This window comes from Lacerta agilis, chromosome 15, assembly GCF_009819535.1.
Source record: "Lacerta agilis isolate rLacAgi1 chromosome 15, rLacAgi1.pri, whole genome shotgun sequence".
NCBI lineage: Eukaryota > Metazoa > Chordata > Lepidosauria > Squamata > Lacertidae > Lacerta > Lacerta agilis.
The window spans coordinates 16,032,041-16,055,433 of NC_046326.1; positions in this window are offsets into that span (position 1 = coordinate 16,032,041).

Below are 23,393 nucleotides of genomic sequence, written 5' to 3' on the forward strand. Positions count from 1 at the left end.
TGTGCGTTGAGAATGAAAGAGCAAAGGACTCAGAGGCAATTAGCCCCTGGCGGCCACTGTAAGGGGAAGTGCTGTTGCTAGGAAGGGAGGGGGGAGGAGCTCAGTTGGAGCAATGCCATTAACATAAGAAGCAGCGTGCAGAGGCCTCTCACTGTGTATATTGAATAAAGACTCGGTAACAGCTTCCCTGTTTACTTCCTTGGCTGTCTGCTGTGTGTGTGTGTGTGGGGGGGGAGATTGGAATTCACTGAAACCTGACATCAAGTGAAAAAGAGGGGGGCAGGTCTCCAGCATCCTCAGTGGTTGCATAACAAGCTATACCTGCTGAAATCCCCTCACTAGCCTCGCTTGGCAACCTGACCACTCCAGCTCTTCCCCAAACACACATATACCAGCCAAGCTCCTTCCTTTCCTAGGTGCCTGGCCCATCGCCCTTCCAGTAGTCATTGTGGCCCACTTCAGCCATACAGCTTATGAACCTGTCTGACGGTTAAGATCATCTTCCAATTACGGGTGTCCCAGAGAACATTCATTCAAGTAACAACTCCAGGAAACAGCAACACAATGAAAATAGGCAATAAAAACCCAAAATCAATAACAAAAAACAGATGAGTGAGATATTTCCAGCAAACCAGTGTTTAAATTTTGAAATGCCTGAAATAATAATAATAATAAACCCAGAACATTTCAACAGAGAAGGAACCTGTCTAATATTTAAGGGGAGGGAATTCCAAAGGGTAGGGGCCACCACACAACAGGTCCAGTTTCTATATTGTGCTGAATGGACCACCTGATAAGATGGTAACTGCAGGAGGCCCTTACCTAGAGAGTGCAGTGATTACTTAGGTATATAAAGGGTTGAAACAATCTTTCAGGTACCTTTTCCTGTAGTTTTGGTACATGTGGGACAGCGGCAGTGCCAGATTAAACCCTGTGAAGGCCTCAATGGCAGTCGAAATCTCGGGAGGGCCCTCACAGTGATGTAGGTTTCTGAGTCAATGGGGGTTTCCTCTTCCAAATTCAAATTCTTTCAAGATCAAATCAATATTATTTTGATCCGTTGTCATGGGGTCCATAGTGCCTACACTGCCTATTAGTAATCCAGCACTGGACAGCCGACAGGCAGGTGAGCTGAGGACTCCCAGTGAGAAGGTCTTCTGCAGCCACTAGCTGTTCTAGACACCATTCCGTTTCCAGTTCACTTTCAGTGTTTGGCGTTCCAAAGGTGGCTTTCGTGTGGTTCCATAGATGATACAACTGACTCACTTCACAGGCAGGTAGCTCATTTTTTTTTTCCTGGGGGCAAGCCCCACTGAACTCAGCAAATATGTGCAGGCTTCTGGTGTAAGACGCAGGCTTTCCCTGTGGCTACTTCCCATATAAATAAATACAACTGAGCTGAGCAAACATCAGGTGTGAAGCTGGAACATTTAAACAATCAAAGGTCATTGCGAAAACACATATCACAAGACAACATATCAATATAACATATTGGCTCGATGGATACCAGCAGCAACAGGTAATCCTAGTAACTGGTATAATGTAAATTGTCTCCACGGTTTCTTTGAAAAAAAAGAAAGGTATTCAGTCATATATCAACAATAACAACAACAACCCACGTACCATCAGAGTTTAATTACAGGAGGTGGCATTGCACTCCAATGTCACCTGCAGAATTACAGCAATTTCTTTTAACAAAAGGTCCCCTAACTGGGTTAAGGACTGGGGAGAATTTTATCCAGTTTGCACTTCATTGCAAACCTACTTAATTTGCACTTGCTGAACCAGTATGTGAACTGAGATGTGAATGTGCGAAACACAGCTATCCTTTGAGATTTGCACTTTCCCCAATTTTGCGATGCAGTTCTGCGACCAAAAACGTGCGTGATAATGTTTACCGTAGAGGAAAGTGCCCCCAAAAACTGCTCCTGTTAGTGAGAATAATGTACAAAAATGCAATGTGCCAGGGGGAATTGTTCACAAAATGCATAGGTTAGGCAATTTGCATAGAAGTGTGCATCTGTTCAGAGTGATTCACATGAAGATGCAGGTGGATTTTCCTGCAGACTGGAAAAAAAAAATATTGCAAACTGATGTGAAAATGTGAAAAGCAGAACTTAAGACAGAGAAAAACCAAAACTGACAGATTTATCCATTCCTAGTACACGTGTTGTACAGACACATTTCTATCTAATCTTCCAAGCACCTTTTGCAAAATCTGCAGCTTTGTATATTTGTTCTGTTGTAGCTGAAGATATCACAATCAAACTTGTCTGTGTGTCTATTATAGATCCCCAATAAAATCTGCTTCTAGAAGCTTTATGCACTGGACAATGCAAAATGCAGTAGACTTCCTCCTAACTACAAAAGCATTGATTTAATTGAGGCTTTACACACACACACACACTCTTTTCCCTTAGTATACCTGCCATCCAATTAGGGTCCAGACATCATTTGAAAGTCAAGAAACATAAAGGTTTTTTGTGTTGTTGTTTTTGCAGGGGGGGGGTGTTAACTCATAAAAAATAAGATTGTGGGATCTGATCATTCTTTGTAAATCAGTACCACTGTGGGGGAGGGGGGGATATTGTGAATAACCTCCATTTCCAGTTGTAGGTCCTTTTGATACAGTGTCTTTGATCAGCTTCTTAGCTAGTTCAAGATTAACTGCTTTCTACATGTTCTAGGAACATATTATAGTTTGACAGCAATGTTTCACACTGCTTTGCCCAACTGTTGGACACCAGCAGTGCCAACAAAGATTTTGTGGATAGTCTTAACAACTGGCATCTGTTGTACCCCAGCCTAGTACATAATTAGGGCTGTCGACCCAGTGCTTGTGCCAGTAAGGCATTGCCCTTTATATGTGATTAATCATTGTTGAGGGGGTAGAAGCTGGTGCCTCCTTAGAGGCTCATTTTAACATTTCTACTTAGATTATTCTGTTACAGACCCTCCAAGTGTCCCTATGTTCTAGGGGCAGTCCCGGATTTACAGATTTGATCCCAGAATGTCCCGCTTTTCCTTAAGATGTCCCGCTTTTCCTTAAGATGTACCTATTTTCTTTGGAGGAATTAAAGAACCTTTTAATGAGGGTGAAAGAGGAGAGCACAAAATATGGTCTGAAGTTCAACATAAAAAAAAAACTAAGATCATGGCCACCGGTCCCATCACCTCCTGGCAAATAGAAGGGGAAGAAATGGAGGCAGTGAGAGATTTCACTTTCTTGGGCTCCATGATTACTGCAGATGGTGACAGCAGTCACGAAATTAAAAGACGCCTGCTTCTTGGGAGGAAAGCAATGACAAACCTAGACAGCATCTTAAAAAGCAGAGACATCACCTTGCAGACAAAGGTCCGTATAGTTAAAGCTATGGTTTTCCCAGTAGTAATGTATGGAAGTGAGAGCTGGACCATCAAGAAGACTGATCGCCGAAGAATTGATGCTTTTGAATTATGGTGCTGGAGGAGACTCTTGAGAGTCCCATGGACTGCAAGAAGATCAAATTTATCCATCCTTAAAGAAATCAGGCCTGAGTGCTCACTGGAAGGACAGATCCTGAAGCTGAGGCTCCAGTACTTTGGCCACCTCATGAGAAGAGAAGACTCCCTAGAAAAGACCCTGATGTTGGGAAAGATGGAGGGCACAAAGAGAAGGGGACAACAGAGGATGAGATGGTTGGACAGTGTTCTAGAAGCGACTAGCATGAGTTTGGCCAAACTGCGGGAGGCAGTGAAAGATAGGGGTGCCTGGCGTGCTGTGGTCCATGGGGTGACGAAGAGCTGGACACGACTGAACGACTGAACAACAACATTTTCATTGGAGAAATGTTGAGGGTATGGAGTTATGCGGCCCCTGAGCCAAGGAGATAAGTAACTACCGTGTTTCTCCTAAAATAAGACACCGTCTTATATTTTTTTTCGCTCAACAAAACACAGTATGGCTTATTTTCAGGGGATGTCTTATTTTAACCGCGTTGCATCGGTACGCTGCATAGCCACGCCTCTCCAGGCTGTTTTAATGGGAGGTGCCTCGTCACTATGGCTTATTTTCGGGGTATGGCTTATTTTTGGGGAATGGCTTATATTTCGCAAATGCATAGAAATCTTGCTATGTCTTATTTTATGGCTATGTCTTATTTTAGGAGAAACAGGGTATGTAACCATTAGGAGACAGCATTTTTTAATGTTTTAAAATATAATATTTTAAAACATTCTAATGTTTTAATCTTTCCTTCTGTATTTATATATGTTGGAAGCTGCCCAGAGTGGCTGGGGCAAACCAGTCAGCTGGGAGGGGAATAATAATAATAATAATAATAATAATAATAATAATAATAATAATGGTATAGGATGTCCTTATTTTCATTGGAGAAATGTTGGAAGGGATGCTGTTATATGTCAGGACTTGACCCTGATATTGTCAAAGGACAGCCTATTTGCAGGAACTCTGTCTTCAAAACAATGAAAACTGAATTCTCTCTCTCTCTCTCTCTCTCTCTCTCTCTCTCTCTCTCTCTCTCTCTCTCTCTCTCTTTCTTTCTCTTTGTTCCTTTCTTTCTTTTTCCGCAAACCATATTATAAACACTTCCTTGGCAGCAGAGACAGCCCTGGAATCCTCCCTTGCTCCATGTAGTATTTATTATGCCTAGTTAAAGATCATTAGAGCCTTTGTTAGTTGGGCTGACTGACAAGGCAAGAGGATTAATATTAGAAGGCCCTGTCAAAAGTGGTGAAAAGCAGGGATTGATTTTATGGGAAGTTGAGTTGGAGCAGCATTCAGTGCCTGTGGGGGGTTACACTGGAGTAAATCAATCTCCTACATTAGCAAGTCCCTCTGGGAACCATCAGCTTCACTGTTTATTACGACGACGGCTGCATGTAATAGTCAGGGCATGCTGCGTTTTTCACACCCACACTGCCTCGTTTACTTTTTCGGTGCCTGCTGCTTGAAATTGCAGCACAAGTGGACTCGTTCGCTTCTGTGGCTGGGCAGCTGTTGTGGGAGGGCCGAAAGCTCAGCAGCAGAGCACCTGCTTGGCATGCAGAAGGTCAAAGCTTCAATAACAGGTGGGGGCAACACCTTCATATGCTGTCTTTTCAGATGGAGTGGAAAGGATGACAAAGAGCAATCCTAAATTTTATTTCAGTGAGACTGACCACTATGGTGGTGGGTGGGAGGATGGTGTGCTTAAGTCTATATATGACTATGAAAGAGATCCCACCTTGATAGCACACAAAAAAGTATTGCATTCACCAAACTCAAGAACCAATTATGACATATTCGGAAATTCAAAGTAATAAAGCAATGCATTATCTGGAACCACAGGATTTTGGAAATGCCGGGATTAGGAAATGCATGGCATTAGCATTTTATATTCTGAAGTCGCAGAAACTTCTGATGTGAAGGCCTGAGGCAGATCTCATCCCTTCAGCTGAAGCACAGAGGAAGCCAAGGATGAAACTCCTCAGCCCCATTTGCAACCAAGCTGGTGGATGGGCTGGCTTGGCCTGTGGCAACAGAGGCTGATGGAACAGCCAGCAGTCAGCCACAGAGGGCCATTGCAGTGCTACACTTGGTGGTGAGACGGAGAGCTCTGGCAACATCTCAAAATGATGGTGTGCACTTGAAGACTCGCTTTGCCAGCCATCGGCAGCTCCCCAAGTCTCTCTTTCCTGTCCAGACATTTCACTGGGGCTTTGTTTTCATGTTTTCATTTTATATCTCCAGAAACCACATCCTCCTCAAACAGGCACTGAGGGCCTTTTCTGAACTGAAGGTTGGGAGGGGAGGAGGGGAGAAAAAGCACACACAAACCTGCCCGTGCTTTTCAAAGCTCTGCTTCCCCTGCCATGCACCATCAGTGGGGTCTCTCTACTGCTCCCTTCCACATGGCTGAACAAACACAGACAGTTGTGTGCTTGCGAAACCCCTTGACAGACGTCCCCAATCCCCACCTCTCCTGTGTGCCGAAGATTGCTTCCAATGTCTTCTACTAAGAGGAACAATTTGGAAAAGGGCAGCTTGTCATGTTCTTTTCCTCCCTGGGTGCAAATCAGACCCCGGGGGCATTGATTGCCTCCAGTTTGCTTGGTGTGTGTGTGTGTGTGTGTGTGTGTGTATTTGTCTCTTGTAATATGCTCTCCCAATAGCTTTATATCAGGTGTGTAAAATATGGACTCCTCTGTAACTGGGAAGGTGAAAAAGCTATCACAGAAGGCAGTTCGGCGATGGCACAACCTTGAAACTTGGCACGTGGAAGGCAGGGATATTTTTTTGGGGGGGGGACTTAGTGAGGATGTGCAAATGCACTGCTTTGCCATGCTGACCTAGCTAGGAACACAAGGACATAGCAAGGCACCCACAGGAACTGAAGGTCTTCTGCTCCTGTCCTTGGGACGTTCAGCAGGCAGCCCCTCTCCTCACTTGGAGCAGTGGTGAGCTCCCTCTATGGGTTTAGCAGATGGTGGAGCTGCAGGATGCCCCACAGGAAGGAAAAGAGGGTCTCAGTTACAGGTAGGTAGCCATGTTGGTCTGCCATAGTCAAAACAAAATTAAAAAAATCAAAAAAAAAATCCTTCCAGTAACACCTTAGAGACCAACTAAGTTTGTTCTTGGTATGAGCTTTCGTGTGCATGCACACTGCTCAGCCTGGCAGTCGTTGGGCTTGCCTCTCCCAGCTCCATTCCTCCCTGCACAGAGGAGCAGGTTCAGGGCCTCACCCTTTTGCAACATGCTATGCATTTCAAGGTGGCAGATCCACTTGCAATGATGTCAGCTGGCTCCCCTGCGGGGATGTCTACATAGCTCAGCTAGTCTACAAAGCTACGGGTTCAAGGTGGGTGACACAGTTCATATGGAGGAAGTTACAGGTGAGTAGCCGTGTTGGTCTGCCATAGTCGAAACAAAATAGAAAGTTCTTTCCAGTAGCACCTTAGAGACCAACTGAGTTTGTTTTTGGTATGAGCTTTCGTGTGCATGCACACTTCTTCAGATACTTCTTCATATGGAGGAAGGTTTGCTGAACATCCCAACCAGCACAGAGACTCTGTTAACAGGTATTCCTTTCTCACCTTCAGACAGAGCATTAACTGTCGCAACTGTAGGACCCTTTGTGGGTGCGTTTGCATAAGCCGCAACCTGCACTGTGAGAGGGGAAAGAGGAAGGAAAGCAACCCTCCAAACCAACCCCTGCTTATGTTGACTTCTCCGCTGCCAGCAAGTGAATCTCTTTCTCTTTGGCTGCCTCCACTAAACAGCCTTTTGGATTGGAACTGGCTCAACTTACTCCCTATATTATTAGGCAGAGTGGCATGGCACTTAGATGTGGAGGTAACTAACAAGACTTCAGACTATTTTTATCCCAAGCAAAATATGCTTGCACTTAAGGTTTTAGTAAGGCAACAAGTGAAATATGTTTTGAGGGAATGATTTTTCAGGGGAAAATGATTTTGTAGTTTGAGTTACCCATGAGAGCAAAAGAAGAGAGAGAAAGAAAATATGAATCTAGCTACTTTTATATTCTAGGCTGTTTCCCTAAGCGAAACAATACTTACGAGTTTGCATTCTTCAGTTCAGCTTCCAGATCACTTTGTGGTCTTCTCCAGGCTCCTTTCTGCTCCTATATCCATCTGTTCTGTCTACCGCTTTCCAGTGTTCCAGCTCTCTTGAAGCCATTTCTCTCTCCTGCAAGATTTCACCTTCACAACTTTCTGACTAATTGTCATGTTTGACATGACTCAACTTATATGCAATGCAGTCGTACCTTGGTTGACGAACGCCTTGTGAATTGAACATTTTGGCTCCCGAATGCCGCAAACCAGGAATTGAATGTTCTAGTTTGCGAACATTCTTTGGAACCCAAATGTCTGATGCGGCTTCCGATTGGCTGCAGGAGCTTCCTGCAGTCAATCGGAAGCTGTGCCTTTGTTTTCAACCGTTTTGGAAGTCGAAAGGACTTCCAGAATGGATTCTGTTCAACTTCTGAGGAATGACTGTATTTTCCTTCCAAGTCTTTTAGCCTGTCAGAAGAAGAATAGAGCCTTGGCTAAGTTTCCACCTCCCCTTAATTGCTAGGATGCAATTTTGGCCCTCCTGTGCAGGAGAGCCTATAAACCAAAAACAACTTGACTACCAACTTTTACAACCCAAACCCCAGACTCTTAACTGGATCCTTTAAAGGGGATCTTGACCAAGCAGAAAGGAATGGTGGTGGTAACAGGATAGAGAGAAAACAAGCGTTTGTGAGCTCTCCTGCCAGTAGCCCACAGAAGCTACAAGTAACCTGAACTGAGTAGATGCTCTCGCCAAGCACCTGACCCCAAAAAGGTAATGAGGAGAAACTTGAGGGAGTCCATGTGGGCAACCAAACCCTCTTCTACATGTATGAGACTCACCAGAGGGCCAGTTACCTTGATGACACCCACAGAACCTGACCTCCATGGCAAGGTCTTGCAAAGAACCCAGATTTGCATGGTTGGACTCTTTAAGAGGTAGACTCAAAGAATCAGGCCAGTAGTGATGAGAACTGTTGCTCCTGGGAGTGCTTTCTAGGGCAGACACATTCCAGCTAGCTTCACTGCCTCTGAAGCCCCTATTCCTCTGGCTGGCATTCTTACTCATGACAGCTCTTTACATTTGCAAGGAATTCAAGTTAGGATTTGTAGGTTGGACTCAATTTTTCATGTCAGTCACATTTCTGTTACATTCCCTCATGTTTGCTTGAGTCCAGCTGCAGAAATCCCAAGGTGGCCCATTTTGGTTTATCTCACTTTCTCATTTTTCTAGTGTTAAGTTCAATTCACCACATTTTTGCATCAGTATGAGAAGCTTTTTTTTAAAAAAAGTCCTCATGTAAACACTCCAGCATTTCGGGGCACATTTCCCTTACTATACACATTTTTTGTGGGAAATTTTGCCTAATGTATCTATTTTTGCAAGTATTTTCCCTTAATAGAATGCATTTTTGTGTGCTATTGTTTACTAATAATAAAATTGTAGTTGGAAGTGACCACAAGGGTCATCTAGTCCAACCCCATGCAATGCAGGAATCTTTTGCCCCATGTGGGGCCCGAACCTACAACCCTGAGATTAAGAGTCTCATGGTCTACCGCCTGAGCTATCCCAGGTCACCTGCACACTTTCCCCTAATATATTTCACTCCAGAGATTTTGCACTACGGTACTATCAATGGGCATTGTAGTGCAAAACACCTGGAGGCCACTAGGTTGGTGAAGGCTGCTCTAGAAAATATTTTTCTTCCAACAATATGTGGAATTGACCAGCTATCTCCCCTTCAGTACTGTATATACTTGAGTATAAGCCTAGTTTTTCAGCACATTTTTGGTGCTGAAAAAGCTGCCCTCGGTTTATACTTGAGTGAGGCGGGTGGTGGGGGCAGCGAGAAAGAAGCCCTTTCTCTCTGCTCGTGCCGCCACCCGCTCTCCCCAGTTAACCATTCCTTAAGAAGCGTACAAGAACAGCGGTTCTTTACTCTCCCCAGGCAGATTGTTCCATTCTTGAACTGCTCGCATAAATGCAAACTTGGCAAAGGAGGAAGAGGAAGGAGCAGCCCAAAGGGCTGCTTTGGGGCTGCTCGTTCCTCCTCCTCCACAGCGGCAAAGGTGAACCAGCTTATACTCGAGTCAATAAGCTTTCCCAGGTTTTTGTAGGAAAATTAGGTGCCTCGGTTTATATTCGGGTCGGCTTATACTCGGGTATAATTTCTCCTAATGTACACATTTTTGCATACACTTTCCCCTAACATAACACTATTTTTTTTTACCAAAATATGCATTTGTACACACACTTTCTGATAATATATACTGTTTTTGTGGTGTGCAAAATGTGGGTGGAGATCTGCATTGCAAATTTCAAAGAAGCACAAATTTCAAAGGATAGCTGCATTTTGGGTCACACATCGCTTTGGATTAGATGGCTTCACACGGAAATGCTAATTTCTCCTCCACCCCTGCATCCTGCTGCCATCACCCACTCCTTGTGTATCCAAGTCATAACACCATGCAAAATGAAAGGGTGAGGTGATATTGGGAATGATAAAACTCACCTGCCCTTGTTGAAGCTAGTAGTGCACCCTGAAAGTGGGGAATCAAATCACAGTCACAAAACACAGATGCTGGCCATCTCTCTCTCTCTCTCTCTCTCTCTCTCTCTCTCTCTCTCTCTCTCTCTCTGGAGTTATAGTCAACAGCCAAGGACAAACAAGTCCTGGGAGACTATTAAGTGAGTATATTTTATGGGCAGCACAGTTGAGACTGAATCATCCTGTAAAGCAATTGCATAGAGATGTCCCCTCTCCTCTTCCTAAACTACTGGCAAGAGAGAAAAATAGGTTGCAAGAACACATCATGTGTAGGAGTAGGGGCTTGAGGAAGATCAGTACAGTTGATTCCCCCCCCCCCAAAAAAAGGGGGCTGGGTGGTAGCAAGGGGGTGTTGGGGTGGCCTTCAGGACTGTTTTCTGCTTCTCACGGAAATGCTGGTTTTTATCGAAGGCTGAGAGGGGAGTGTGGGTATCTTCAGAAAGCTGTGATGCACATTCAAATTGTAACACATGTTATCCTGGCTTAGACCTCTCCCAGAAATGTTGCTTACATTATTTCTTTTATTATTTTCATGGTCTGTAATTTGACTTGCAAGCCCAGATGAGTTGGAATAGATGTAACACATTCCATTAAAAAAATACAGCTTATCTACTATTCTTCATCGGCCTGCTGTTGGCTCTTGGAAGAGCACTGAGAAATGGGGGAGGAGGGAGGCACAGGTGAAGGAAACTTTTACAGAGGTCAAGGGGGTATTATCTGACCTGGTCTACCCTATTGTGATCAAAAAGACTCTAGCACTGCTGGGCTATGAAGTCCTTCCTTTATAATGAGTTTGCCTACCACCAGGAGAGGCCTTTTTGGTAGTAGCACCCCAATTAGTTATTTATTTATTTTTAAAAACAATTTCTATACCACTTAGTTACAACAGTCTCCAAGTCATGTATAAGAAATAGAATACAGAAAGGGTAAAAATTGGTGAAAACTATAAAATCAGACTTTAATTAAAGTACCTGCTGTAATCATCATCATCATCATCCTCAACTGGAAGGTTTCCTGAGCTCTGCACCCACCCAGTGTGATTCAGTGTGGGTCCCTTTCCACTCTGCAATGTTGTTTGATTCCCACTTCAACCATCAGATAAGATTGATTTGAGTCCTTCCCTTGTAGATCTTCACTCAACACTTCTTCTCTGGCAGCTCTCCCTTGCCATTTTGTGGTTCACTGCAGGTGCAAAAATGCCTTGTGTCAGGGAACAAACGGAAGAAGACACCTTCACCCCGGTATGGTCCCCCTTCATCACACACACAGCCCAACAAGATAATGACAAAAATCTACCAACAGCATACAAATCAATATGGCTAACCTGACCAAAAACATCCACCTGCCCCACTCACACAGGAGACCAGAGAACACCACAGCCAACCGCAAAAGAACAATCACACCCCACGCCAACCCCGACCTCTCTCACCACTAAACGAGCACAAGCAAACAACAGAGAACCTGCACAGACAACGCTGACACCAAACCCTACACATATTAAGTAAAACAGAAACATTGTCACCCTACCTCACCCATCCCACCCACCTCTCTCCCCCTTCTCTCCCTAATGTCTCAACAACAACCTATTTGTAAAAATGTTATATGGAAAAATACGAGAGAGAAATTGCATTACCGTTGTAAATCAAGAAAATCTTTAATAAAAATATTTAAAACAAAAAATGCCTTGTGTCAGCCCTACCCAAAATAAAGATTTTTTTTTTTTTTTTACAAAAAAACTTCTGTGACTTCCCCCAGTAGTGCTGTCACATGTATCTGGTGACTCAGCATTCATGCTTGTTAACAAATTTATCTATTTTATCTAGCCTACTTTAATGGAATGTACACAGAGTATCTTAGAAACTCAGGAAATTACAGATCGTCATAGTAGCTATAAACATTATTTGTGATCACTAAAATTAAGAGCAGAAATTATCAAATGTTTGCATAATTCAAACGTAATGTCCTTTATTGCAATGATTCATGAGTCATCTAATACTTAAACAGGTAGCTGACTTGAACAACTTATTCCTTACCTTCATTTTGGCAAACTTATCAATTAAATTGTCAGCTGAGATTTGCCTAGCAAGCTTGCTTTGTGCTGCTGAGAGCTTAATAATAAGGTGGTAGTTAAGACTTTCTTGCTCTAGGTTTGATCAGCCACTGGGGTCAGGCAGAGAGACATTTTCCAAAAGAAATGCCTCTGTGTGCAGATCTCAATGTCACATAAGCCTTTGGCGTGGTTTTGGCTCATGAAATCAGTGCGAAGATTTTATCCTCCTCCTCCTCCATCATCATCATCATCATCATCATTTTATTATTTATTTTTTTTTTTTCATAAGAATTTATTGGCATTTTTCCAAACAACATATACCCTCACCCACACCCACAAATACAAAACAAATATGACAAATACAAACAGTGTCAAGATTCTTATAGTATCTTTCTAAAAAGAAAAATTTCTTTTTCCATATCTTGACCATTGACTTCCCCTGCCTTTTCACCTTCGATTTTATATCCTTAATCTATTTTATAACCATTTCTTCTGAAAAAAAAAAAAAAAAAAAAAAAAATTACATCAAATTATCTTTTCAACACCTTACTAGTAAATACATCACCATAATAATACCTCATCCTAGTTCTTCTTAATTCAATCTTATCAATTTCTTAACTTAATCTAAGTCTTAATCTTGCTCCTCGCATCAAATCTAATTCTTCTATCCTTAAGATTACTGCTAATAACATAAAAACTTGAAATATCTCCTTTCATATACAAACAAAAATATAACAGAGTATTGTTGACAGTATTCACCCTCCACTTTCGATTTGCCGTGTTAGACTACTTTAAATTTTGTTTAAGACTTCACCCCACACCCCCTCTGTCCATTATTCTTCTCCTGGTGGCATCGGCACTGAACATCCGTGTAACTTCTCTCTCCCAACGTCCACAGATCCAGGCACAGTCCATGTCTCTTCTTGCCACGAGTTCAGAGGTGTCCATCTCATCATCTCCCTGCTTCTTCGGTTCTTTGTAACGTTCCTTTTCTTCTTGTAAATACCTTAATTCTCTGTCCCTGGCCCCCGAGCTCACACCCCGGGGACTGGATATAACAAATCTTAACGTCGCCTTGGGGCTGCCACCCCCAAAAAGCGAATTTCTTCTCCGAAGTTGCTCACTCAGTTCTCTCCATCTTTCCATCCACTCTCTCAGCTCATTAGCAAGACATTCTTCATAAGTGTCAAAAGTTTTAAAAGCCTCCTCTGTGGGCAATTGGTTCCCTTTCAGATCCCCACACAAGACTTTGACTTTTCTATAAACAAGTTCCACCTTCAAGGCAATGAGTCTCTGTTCATCTGTTAGTCCAGAGTTCAATACCAGTTCAAGGACAAAACCCAGCATACTGGCAGAGGAGGAGGAAGTGGGTGTTGTATTTCTGCTCTCCTCTTTGTTCAACGCCATTTTTCTGTGCTGAAGCGCAAACACCGCAACTTTAAATGGAGATATTTTCCTCTAATTAACTGCCCGAAAAAAGAGTTTGCCAGTCTCATGTGTCAATTTTAGCTACATTGAAACCAGTTCTGTAGCAGTAAACCCTCATTTGGTTACATTCTTCGGCTCGAAGGGAGGGAGGCAGGCTACCTTTCCCCTTCCCCCCGGATCGTTCCAAAAACACGATTTTTAATCCAAATCTTTACTCACGACCACCGGGTTTTTAGCTCCATTCTTCGCAGGTAGAACTTGGACGCTCACCGCGGGCTTTGTCGCCGCATTTGCATCCCGGTTGGGGCATGTCCCCTGAAGCCCGGCTCCGGTTGTCCCTTCACCCCCACTCCCCCTTTACAGGGGGGGCAGGGGAAGGGTTCGGAGCCTCCGCGGGCACAGCCGGGGAGCCCAGGGTGCGGGACGCTCTTCCCGCACCCCAAACGGAGCCGCGCGCTGCGGTAGCGCGGCTCCTGACCCCCGGGATGGACAAGGCGCCTCGAGACCGAGGCAGCCTTCGACCACCCGGCGATGGCGTCGCCGCCGGAAGCCATCATTTTATTATTTATATCTTCTTCTTCTTCTTCTTCTTTTTTTGCAAATGTGTTTTTATTTTCCATCAACAAACAAAATACATATACGTTATATCTTCTTCTTCTTTGGCGATCCCTCGTAGCCAAGTAAGATTGTCTTCCATGAACATGCTTTTAACATAAAAAATTCTTTCCAGTAGCACCTTAGAGACCAACTGAGTTTGTTCTTGGTATGAGCTTTCGTGTGCATGCACACGAAAGCTCATACCAAGAACAAACTCAGTTGGTCTCTAAGGTGCTACTGGAAAGAATTTTTTATTTTGTTTCGACTATGGCAGACCAACACAGCTACCCACCTGTAAATAAATGGTTTTAACAGTGAGTCCGTAGGTGACTGTGGAGGCAAGTTCTGGGTCCACACGTCCTTCCACAGTGAGGACTTAAGTTTCCAGGCGGGAGTTGAACACAGTGAGGGTTTGCCAAGCATGCCTTCCTCTTAGCATGTTTGTCCTGAGTTCGATCATCTTCAAAGCCTATGACACCTTTGGTAATGGCTGTTCTCCATTTGGAGCGCTCGCAGGCCAGTGTTTCCCAATTGTTGGTGTTTCTACTACATTTTTTAAGATTTGCATTGGGAGCATCTTTAAACCTCTTTTGTTCACCACCAGCACGATGCTTTCCATTTTTAAGTTCGGAATAGAGTAGTTGATTTGGAAGAGCAGTCCAACAAAGTTGATGTTGAAGAATCATTGTTTCTTTGATTATTTATATGCAGTCAATCTGACTGTGTTGTCCTGGTTACTCTGGGTGGCTTCCAACAGAATATTTAAGCATATAGTGTGGAAGTGGCCTAAGCATGCTTCTAAATAAATAAACAATGTAAAGTGGGTTGGTCCAGTTTGAGGGGTATCCTCAGGGATGTTGTGACCTAGTGGACAGTGTTGCCTGGTGTGTGGCGAGAGGCATTTTAAATTATCCAGTGGGAGCCCACCCCACCCCCAGGCTGTTCTTTTGATTCACATGCAGTAAGGTTTACTTTTCATGTGTCAGAGAGTAGCTGTAAGAAAGCAGCATTTGCATTTGTAGCTTTGTGCAATTTCCCCATTTCTCCGGGTGGAGGGCACACACACACACACACACACACACACACACACACACAGCTGAGTGGCCTGGGAAGTAAGCAACCAGGAGGCAGAGGCTGCTCATAGAAAGCATTGATGTTTTCTAATAAAGATGTTTAATCGCAAAATATTTATTTATAGCCTTTCATGTACAGTGAGGGCTCCCTCCGCCAGCCAATTAGTCTCCTCCAAGCTGCAGCTGACATCCAAGTGAAGCAGGCAGGAGGAAGGGAAAGCAGGGAGGCCGGGAGAGGCTGGGAGGCCAGACAGTCTAATCTGTATTACCATTTTCAGTGGGTGTGGGGAAGAGATGGGAAAACACAGAAAACTAGGAGGTTATACAAGCAGATCTATGAATCGAGGCAGGTGAGAGGGAGAGTATAATAAAAGCACAAAAGAACCCCAAGTTGACCCTGTTGTGTGCCTCTCCCCATCATTTGTAGGTTTCAGGAGGAGGATGCCAGAGAATTAGGAAGAGGCTATGGGGAGCTACACTTGAGTTGAATACTGAGAGAACTTGGGAGACCAAAGTGCATGTAGTCCAAGCAAAGTGAGCTGATCAGTTTCCTAGTACAGTAGTTATAACCAGACCTGTCTGGAAGCTTCACACTATCCACAATCATGAGCGTTGATGTTGCACAGCCATCTTCTCATTATTATTCTTAAGGGAGCCCTGAGGGATGAGTACAACCAATCCCAGGTAGCTCATTTGGTCTCGTCGCAACAGAAGAGCATTGACATTCCTGATTCAAGCACCAGAGTCCACAGGGACATTTCAGAGAAGCAGACAGACTACCAGCAAGGTTTAAAGCAGCCTTGCATTTAAGCACTAGCCTGGTAGCCACAGGTGACGAGGACTTTCATGCAGCAGGCTAGCATAGTCCCATGGACTGCAAGAAGATCAAACCTATCCATTCTGAAGGAAATCAGCCCTGAGTGCTCACTGGAAGGACAGATCCTGAAGCTGAGGCTCCAATACTTTGGCCACCTCATGAGAAGATAAGACTCCCTGGAAAAGACCCTGAGGTTGGGAAAGGTTGAGGGCACCAGGAGAAGGGGACGACAGAGGACGAGATGGTTGGACAGTGTTCTCGAAGCTACCAACATGAGTCTGACCAAACTGCGGGAGGCAGTGGAAGACAGGAGTGCCTGGCGTGTTCTGGTCCATGGGGTCATGAAGAGTCGGACACGACTAAACAACTAAACAACAACAACATAATAATAAAAACAAAAAAGCTGGCTGGAAGCTCAAGAAGCCTGGCTGATAAGATACTGCCCATACACAGCTCGAACTCAGTTGACCACCCCGATTCATGGTACTCCTTTAAGCATCTGACTGTGCTTCCAACTACAGTAGCTGGAATGGGATTATTTCATAATATGATCATGGGTGACAGTGATCTTGAAAACCCACCTGAAGGTGTTTATGTGTGGGGAATTGATTGCCTAAAATATGCCAGATGGCGACTGTTGAAGGCTGGCTCTGGTGGGATGGTCATGGGCAAAATTACAATGTGAGAGCTACACCTTTACCCACAGATAATGCTCTTTGAGTGTTTCAGTGATGGGGGCACAAGCTGCTTCTATAAGAAACTAATCCATAATCTCCTGACAGCACAGAAGTGGGAATGCGTTGAGCCACTGACAGAAAGAGACTGGAGATAACAAAAATAAAATAAAATAAATAACTGTAGGATAGACTGACAAAGGATAAGTTATCACAGCAAACCTGAACCCAGCGAGGAAGACAGAAAAGAATCCACTTCACGAAAGACTGGTGGCTAGGGACTGCTTACCTGGAACTGAAGACTGGTTTCAGCCAAACAAATGCAAAACTGTCTTTCTGTTTTTAAACAGCCTTTGCCAACCTGGTGCCCTCTAGATGTAGGCTGCAGGTGATGCAAGTTTGTAGTCCCAAACATCTGGAGGGCACCAGGCTGGCAAATGGTGGTCATAAATAAACCTGTTACATGTAATTACACACTCAAAAATTGTAGCCTGTAAAGACTGAGCAATGAAGCAGGGTGGAGTGGGGAGAGGGTTATGTGTCTCCCCCCCCCCCCTGATTGGTGTTCTGAAGATTAAAAACTTGATAAAATGGAATAATGGGGTGGGGGATGAAACTGTTCACTGCCTGCAACTTCACAGTCTAAAGATGGGTGGAATCTGGGGCACAACTACATTTGAGGGTCACCAGCTCCCGCTGAGTTGTTCTTTTTTTAAATGAGAAATTTTCCATTTCTAAAAGCAAGCTATTGTTCCTTCCCTGGATGCTATCAGGACACATAGGAAAAAGCCTTAAAAACAACAATCTCCTCAGTGCTCCAGGTTGGGCTGTCCACCGACTGGCAGCTCCCCTACCCCTGGCCACTGTGCTGAGATCAGCTGACCCCTTATGGGTCGCCAAAAGCAGAGGACAAAACGGGACACAATTTGGATATGCTAACTCATTTGCATTGAATTATGGTGCTGGAGGAGACTCTTGAGAGTCCCATGGACTGCAAAAAGATCAAACTTATCCATCCTTAAAGAAATCAGCCCCAAGTGCTCACTGGAAGGACAGATCCTGAAGTTGAGGCTCCAGTACTTTGGCCACCTCATGAGAAGAGAAGACTCCCTGGAAAAGACCCTGATGTTGGAAAAGACTGAGGGCACAAGGAGAAGGGGACGACAGAGGATGAGATGGTTGGACAGTGTTCTCGAAGCTACTAGCATGAGTTTGGCCAAACTGCGGGAGGCAGTGGAAGATAGGGGTGCCTGGCGTGCTCTGGTCCATGGGGTCACGAAGAGTCGGACACGACTGAACAACTGAACAACAACAACTCATTTGCATAGATGCAAATTTAGAAATAATTAAATCTAGTTTAAATAGAAATGCATCTCACCACAGTATGTGACCAAGTGAATTCAGTCTGCTGTCCAGGTGCTGATTGTCAAAAGGCAACTTCAAACCCCACCCCACCCCCCAAGTCTTCCTTCTGGGGATGTTTTGAAACCTTTGGATCGATTTGAACTAAAAAGTGTAGACACCATATGTACTTTTTCTTGCTTATTAGTTTGTTTTGTATCACAGAAAAATCTTTAATGGAAACTAATTTAAAACCAAAACAAACAGGACTTTTTCAAACAGAGGACTGTCCTCTGTAAGGTAGGGCACACAGCCACCCTACCCTGTAAGTTTCTCAAATGTAGAAAGTTATAATTCACCTATTCTGCTTCTCTCTCTTTAAAAAGACATCCCATATTTCTGCGGGACATAAACCTGTGTAGATCACAGCTGGAGTTCCAGTTGTGCTTATCACAAACCCAAAACATTTACTGAGCTGGCTTATAAACTTTCTTTTCCGACTTTCACACTGGGGAGAATCCATTCAACTCTAAGAAGGCAGGCAGCGGGAAACAAACTGATAGAAAAACAGATGCCTCCTCCCCCCGCCCCCCTGCAGAAAAAGGCCAAAGTGAAGGGGGAGAGACAGAGAGAAGCCTCTCAGCTTATGCCCTTTCCTCTCATTTGGTCAGCTCAAATTATCTGAGTGCTCTTTTGATGGCTATTTTTGGCCCCTTCGCTTGACATTCTGCCAGGCCGGAGGTGAGGCCAGGCAGCGGCTGCGCCGAAAGGGAGGTTTCCTGCCTGCTTCCTTGTCAGGTTCAAGCACTTCTAAAGGAGACAGGCTACAGGGGGCCCCAGCAAACTGACAGAGCAGCAGGGGGCTCGCCTCCTATTTTGCCAGCCACGGCTTTGCTGCTCTTCACACCATCCAGCCCCTGGGGAGGACCCAAATGTTGGAATGCAAAGCAGATGTCTGGGCCGGGCCAAACTTCATGGCTCCCTGTGCATGTCTCTCTGTGTGTCTGTGTGCATTAGGCAGGGCAGCTGCAGAGGGATCTCATCGCTCATAATACAACAAGGAAGAACTGAGGATGTTCCATGTGCTAGAACACTATTTCATAAGTTTCCAAGCATTATCAGGCCAGAGTATTTGTAAGAACATAGATCCATAGAGTAAGAAATGCCTTTGGGCAGGAGAAGGGAACCTCTCCAGATCGTAGGCCAATCTTCGTCCGCCAGGTGTCCAACAGGCCCACAAGACCAGATCCCCAAAGTTATAGCCACGTGTACATCAGCTGATGTCACTGGATGGTGTCAGCAGATGTGCAGGGGGGCAGGGTTCAATTCTGCTGGGTGCAGGGAATGCACTGGTGAAGGAGACCCCTGCAAAGTGCAGGATAGGACCCTCTGCTCAGCTGATGAACAGACCGTTCGATCCTTCTTGGTGTTGCTTCACTAGTGCATTCCCTGAGGACGATGTGCTGGCAAAACCAGACCCATCTTGTTGTTTTTATTTTTGATTATATATTTTGTGGTTTTATATTTCGATTTTGTTCTGTGAACCATCCTGAGACCTCTGGGTATAGAGCGGTATATAAATGCAATAATTAATAATAATAATAATAATAATAATAATAATAATAATAATAATGCTGGATAACTGACAGGCTAGTGACTCCACACACCTGTCAAAGTTGGCCCCTGGGATAAAAGGTAAAGATAAATATATGGCCCACCCATCCCAAAAGGCTTCCTATCCCTGACCTGCAGGAGGGTGATCCAATCCAGTCCTTTGCTCAATGCGGAATCTGTGGGGTAGGATCAGGCAACTACATCAAAAGAAGAGACCTGCTGGATCCAGACCAAAGGGTCTGCCTGCTAGTTCAGTATCCTGTTCCTACAGGGGCAACAAGACAGGAACACAATATCATAAAGAGAACGTGGCAGCTAGATCAGTGAGTGATTATGACAGCTGGGTGGAGCCCCCTGCTCATGTGTCAATCACCTGATGTCGCTATGACACCAGATGACCCATTTTTCCTTTGTGGTGCAGCCAGCCATGCTACAAAGGAAGATGCAAGCCCCGCCAAGCTGATGGGCACTGACTTCAAGCCCTGCTTCGAGCAGGTTCCTTCCCCACAGGGAACTGCATAGAGCAGCTTAATCCCAGCAGACTTGAAGTCACTGCCAATCATCTTGCAGGCAGTGATGTCAAGCCCAGTGTCCTGCTGAACTCCATAGAGCAGCCGATCCCAGTGGGCTTGCTGTCATCCCTGATAGGAACATAACATAGGAAGATCCTGATAGATCAAGCCAGCTGCCCATCTAGCCCAGCATCCTGTTCTCACAGTGGCAAAGCAGATGCTTGTGGGAAACCTATAAGGAAGACATGAGAGCAATAGCGCTTGCTGACAGCAACAGGTATTAATATGCATGCTTTCTCTGACAGTGGAAGCAGAACATAGCCATTATGGCTAGTAGCCTTCAATAGCCCTCTCCTTCATGTATTTGTCTTATCCTCTTTTAAAGGCATCCAAGTTCATGGCTTCACTGCCTCCTGTGGGAGGGAGTTCCATAGTTTAACTATTGGCTGTATGAATAAGTACTTTCTTTTATCTTTCCTGAATCTTCCAGCATTGAGCTTCATTGGATGTCCATGAGTTTTAGTCTTATGGGAGGGAGAAAGATTTCCACTATCCAGTTTCTCCATGCCCTACGTATATGTCATTATTTCTCTAAATCAAAGAGTCCTACAATTTATAACCCCTTAAATTTTTTGACCAAGACACCTAAGGGGTGCAGGGGTAGGCAACGTGTGGCCCATGGGCCGAATCCGGCCCACTGATACTGTTTTACTGGCCCACGAGCCACCCCCGAACTGAGCCACCTGCTCAGTGAGTCCCCCACGTGCTGCACTAAACCAGCACAGCGCGGTGTGTGGACTCGTGGAGCGGTGCCGGAAATCACGTATGCGCATGCACAGATACTGAAAATCGCTTCTGCGCAGGCGTGATTTCCAGTGTCTGGGCATGTGCAGAAGTGATTTCCGGTGCCGCAGACATATGCAGACGTGATTTCCAGCCTCGCATCTCCACAGGAGTGATCCGGCCCATGGCTGGTAACCTTTGCCGACCCCTGCCTTACTGTCTATTCACTGCAATCACCTATGGGGACCCACATTGCGGTGTTGCATATGTCGGAGGCTCATTCCATGGTGACTTGGACTCGAGCATTTCGTGCAGCAACACCTGCCTTGTGGAACATGCTGCCTATTGAAGTTAGGGAAGTGGCAGAGCATTCGGTTTGCATGCAGAAGGTCACAGGTTCAATACTTGGCATCTCCAGATAAGGGTGGCAATTGCCCTCTGCCTGAAATCCTAGAAGTCTGCTGCCACTGAATGCAGACAATACTAGCCTAGGTCGACCAGTGTTCTGACTCAGTAGACAGCAGCGCCCTGTGATTCATTGTATACATTTAAGACATTGTGTACATTATAAAACAGGCTCTGACACTGTATACATTTCTTTGGGTGGAAAATAATCTTTTTATTTTTATTTTTACAGACCTCCCCAGAAGGATGAGTTGCCTGTGGGTCTTTTTTTGTATCAGTGTGCGTTTTGGGCACACCTTATCTGTTTTTACTTGTTTTATTTTTAATGTTGCTCTATACGGCTTTGGTATTATTGTGATGTTTAATGATTTATAGATATTCCAAACAAACGAATAAATAAATAGCCTTCTAAAACTCAAGAGTGATGATATGTGACTGCTAGGCGATGGAGTTAGTACAGTTTTCTGTGTCCGGAGAGATTTTCTTATGGTGAGGTTGAATAACTGCCTTCTTTCCAGGTAATTCAAATGCTTCATCACAAAGGGAGGCAGCAGACTCACCTACCTTCTGAGGAGGCAGAATATTGTGTCTCTTAGTGAGTGACTGTAACTGCCCCAGGCTTCCTTGCTTCCGGTCAAGAAACATGTTTCATGCCCCAGACAGCCACTCACACAAAATCACACAGGTAGCTTTATGCACAATGTAAGACTGAAAGGTGCATCCAATTTCTAACTCAGGGAGAAAAAGGCACTTCAATCATCAGACATTTGGGGAAAACACAGCAGCAAAACCTGAAGAATTTCCAGCTCAGTTTACTTCCCTTTATTTTTTAATTCAATCAGCTAAAATATTTATTTGATTTCTAAAAATAAGTCCAGTCATCCCCCTTCACACACATATTGCATATATAAATACACACCCCTTTTGAATCAATCCAATCCCCTTCTGCATTCCCTCTTCTCTCTGCTGTCATTTGATTTCCATTTTATCTCCACAGCTGAAATTCCTTCCAACTTCACTCCCCCTCCCTCCCCTCCTCTCACTAATGCTCTTCACTTTCAAATGCTAATAATCTCCAGCAGTAAAAAGCTTAGAAGTGGTTCTAGATTGTTTGATCTTTGGCCTGTGATCTACTTTCATCTTTTTGGCTTTCAAATGTAACTTTAGATTTACTTTAACCTATTAACATGCTTGGTATTCAGACGTGCAGCTCCACACAGAGGCAGCCTCAAATAGAGACAAAGTATAATGAGGCAGAGAAAGTGAAACTCGTGGTTAGCACTCTCAATTTCATTTCCCCCCTATACACTATATATATATATATATATATATATATATATATATATATATATATACGCGCAGCATGATGCTCTGTGAGGGAAAGACTGGCTGCTTGACAGAAAAATGCTGATATGAGATGAGCCTCTAACAATCTGGGTATTTGTACCATCTTAGTAACACAATGGGCAGGGGGCACCTAGTACAGCTGCAGAGATGCAAACAAACCCATCATCCATAGCCTTGAGAGCAGAAGTGGAAATGACAATAGGCTGAGTCCAATGCTAGCCATACTCAGAATAGACCCATTGTACTTAAGAGAAACGGCTAACTTGTGTTCCTTAATTACCATGGTTTTATTTTGAGTAGATGTTCGTTGCATACAGCCTATTGAACGTGTGCTCATCAATAGCTGGTGTCACAAGCAGTCACTTGGGCATGGATGGAAGCAGATGGCAGAGGTCCTGGCTTAGGTGTGGGTGGGTGTCAAGGAGCTGTCAATGAGCCTGGTCAACCACAGGGCAGACACACACACACAGAGAAGGCCCGAAATGCAATTAGCAAAGCAGAGTCCCCTGGTTTGCCTTAATCCAGCTAAGAAGTTGTTGAAACTGACCACTAGCTCCACCCTTCCCCCTCAGGCCTTTCAATCTGGACCCCTCCCAAGCAGATGAGAGATGGAGAGACACCCCCCCCCCCCGGGCTGTCTGGCCCACTG